A 3151-nucleotide genomic window follows, 5' to 3' on the forward strand; every position below is an offset into this window, starting at 1 on the left:
TTGTTCTTTCACTGTGTTTATGAAAGATGGTGAATGTGTGATTTATGTGTTTATACTGTATATATTGTATATGTGGATCATAAATCAAATCCAAAAATAGTGAAGATAAACGATCTTAGACTGTGGAAAAGTCTGTGTCATTCTATAAAATATGAATCAAAATCAAGTTATTAAAGACTTGATACACACTTTTAGTTTTGTGGAGTTTGGTTAAAGCCGCTGTCGTCAGCTGAGCGGAAATGACGTCATATAATTTACACCAAAATAATAATGAATCATTTTAGAAATAAAGTGGCACAAATGAAAAGTGTCACAGCACAAAACAGCACAAACCAAATACAAACGTTTCTGATCATTTTCTGCTGTTTTGAGGCTGTTTCACATTTTGAGGAGCTGATGAAGATTAGTCCTGGTTTGATCCTGTTTTAGACCTGCTTTAGTCCTGGTTCAGTTCTGTTGTAGACCTAAACCTGACCCTGGTTTAGTCCTGGTTAGTCCTGGTTTTAGTCCTGGTTTAGTCCTGGTTTAGTCCTGGTTTAGTCCTGGTTTAGTCCTGGTTTAGTCCTGGTTTAGTCCTGGTTTAGTTAAGTCCCTGGTTTAGTCCTGGTTTAGTCCTGGTTTAGTCCTGGTTAGACCTGGTTTAGTTCTGGTTTAGTCTGGTTTAGACCTGGTTTAGTCCTGGTTTAGACCTGGTTTAGACTGGTTTAGTTTAGACCTGGTTTAGACCTGGTTTAGTGGTTTAGTCCTGGTTAGACCTGGTTTAGACCTGGTTTAGACCTGGTTTAGACCTGGTTTAGACCTGGTTTAGACCTGGTTTAGACCTGGTTTAGACCTGGTTTTAGACCTGGTTTAGACTGGTTTAGTCCTGGTTTAGACCTGGTTTCCCTGGTTTAGTCCTGGTTTAGTCCTGGTTTAGATCTAGTTTTAGACCTGGTTTAGATCTGGTTTAGACCTGGTTTAGACCCTGGTTTAGACCTGGTTTAGAGACCTGGTTTAGACCTGGTTTAGACCTGGTTTTAGACCTGGTTTTAATCCTGGTTTAGTCCTGGTTTAGACCTGGTTTAGTCCTTTTAGGTGGTTTAGTCCTGGTTTAGACCTTTAGTTTTTAGACCCTGAGCCTGGTTTAAGAGTCCTGGTTTAGCCCAAATGTGAAAACAGACCTGAAAAATCCTCTGTTTAATCCATTTTATTTCAACAAAGTAACTGTAATCCAATTACCACTCACTGAAACAGTAACTGTAACTGAATACAGTTACTCATCATTTGTACTCTGATTACTCTGGTACATGTAATCTGTTACTCCCGACACTGAATGTGGGTCATTCAAGGCAAAGCAGTAACACAGAGACAAGAAGGTGGAAGGTTCCAGAATAGTTTTTCATGAGTTTGGTTTTGATACTTGCCAAACACTTGAACGATATTCCATTTGTAACAACTAATTCAATGTGTATGTCATTATAATTCATTGATTTTTGATCAGAAAATTGGAAGTTCTGTATGAATTCCTTTTTCGTCTTGAAGAATACATATAAAATACACACGGGGAATTATGACAGGACGCTTTATTTATGTATAAACTGTTGTGTCATCGTCATCGTCCAAGCACATTTGTGTTTGTTTTTCTTTTGTTTTTTTATTTCATTCATAAAGCATAAAAACACATCGACAGTGTCACAACATCAAACACACAAGAAATGAATGAAAAGGAGCAGAAAGAAGAAAAAATCGTATGTTCTCTGCCCCCTTTTCCTTTTTCAAGACAAAACATCAACACCGATCGTCACGAAACTTTCCAGATCAGTTCAGGCACAATTATTGATCAACTGCAAACAGTAAATCTTTTTTTTTTTGCGATGGAGCAAGTGGCTTTTCTCTGCACACCTGCTTCATCTGTGCGCTGCGAAAGGTTTTCAAAGGCAGGGGTAATTCTCTGTAAAAAAAAAAAAAAGAAACCGTCCGAGTCCAAATACTGTGGAGAAATTTAAATTTTTTAAATAAAAATGAATAAATGACGTATTTTGTCATCCTTATTGTGGCATAAGCACAGACATAAAGTAGTAACACGAGCACAGTCACATTACATCCTGATCTCCAATTTGTTCCTACTTTTTCTTTTAACATAATATAAATAAATAAATCACAAACATTCAAATATTTAATCATTGGTTTGTTCAGTATAAATGTTTCCATCAGAACCTCGATGATCATGTTGTTGTTCTATTTTCACTCTGCCTGTTGTACATTTTTTGTCCACTTGATGTCGCAGTGGAGCAAATGAAACACCTTGAAACATCAGATCAAGAGTCGAGCAAATGGATGGATTAAGACCTGGTTTAGACTGGTTTAGACCTGGTTTAGACCTGGTTTAGACCTGGTTTAGACCTGGTTTAGACCTGGTTTAGACCTGGTTTAAGACCTGGTTTAGTCCTGGTTTAGACCTGGTTTAGACCTGGTTTAGACCTGGTTTAAGACCTGGTTTAGACCTGGTTTAGACCTGGTTTAGACCTGGTTTAGACCTGGTTTAGATCCCCTGGTTTAGACCTGGTTTAGTACCTGGTTTAGCCTGGTTTAGAAGTCCTGGTTTAGAGACCAGGTTTAGGGTTTTAGACCTGTTTTAGATTAAGACCTGGTTTTAGACCTGGTTTAGACCTGGTTTAAGACCTGGTTTAGACCTGGTTTAGTCCTGGTTTAGTCCTGGTTTAGACCTGGTTTAGACCCTGGTTTAGACTGGTTTAGTCCTGGTTTAACCTGGTTTAGACCTGGTTTAGACCTGGTTTAGATCCTGGTTTAGTGGTTTAGTCCTGGTTTAGTCCTGGTTTAGTCCTGTTTAGTCCTGGTTTAGTCCTGGTTTAGAGGTTTAGAACTGGTTTAGACCTGGTTTAGACCTGGTTTAGACCTAGTTTAGTGGTTTAGACCTGGTTTAGACCTGGTTTAGACCTGGTTTAGACCTTCTGGTTTAAGACCTGGTTTAGAAGTCCTGGTTTAGACCGGTTTAGACCCTGGTTTAGACCTGGTTTAGACCGTTTTAGACCTCCTGGTTTAGTTTAGACTCTGGTTTAGACCTGGTTTAGACCTGGTTTAGACCTGGTTTTAGACCTGGTTTAGACCTGGTTTTAGAGACCTGGTTTAGTCCTGGTTTAGTCCTGGTTTA

Source organism: Boleophthalmus pectinirostris, unplaced genomic scaffold (genome assembly GCF_026225935.1).
Source record: "Boleophthalmus pectinirostris isolate CB_2022bp ecotype Guang Dong unplaced genomic scaffold, ASM2622593v1 HiC_scaffold_17, whole genome shotgun sequence".
NCBI classification, from domain to species: Eukaryota; Metazoa; Chordata; class Actinopteri; order Gobiiformes; family Gobiidae; genus Boleophthalmus; species Boleophthalmus pectinirostris.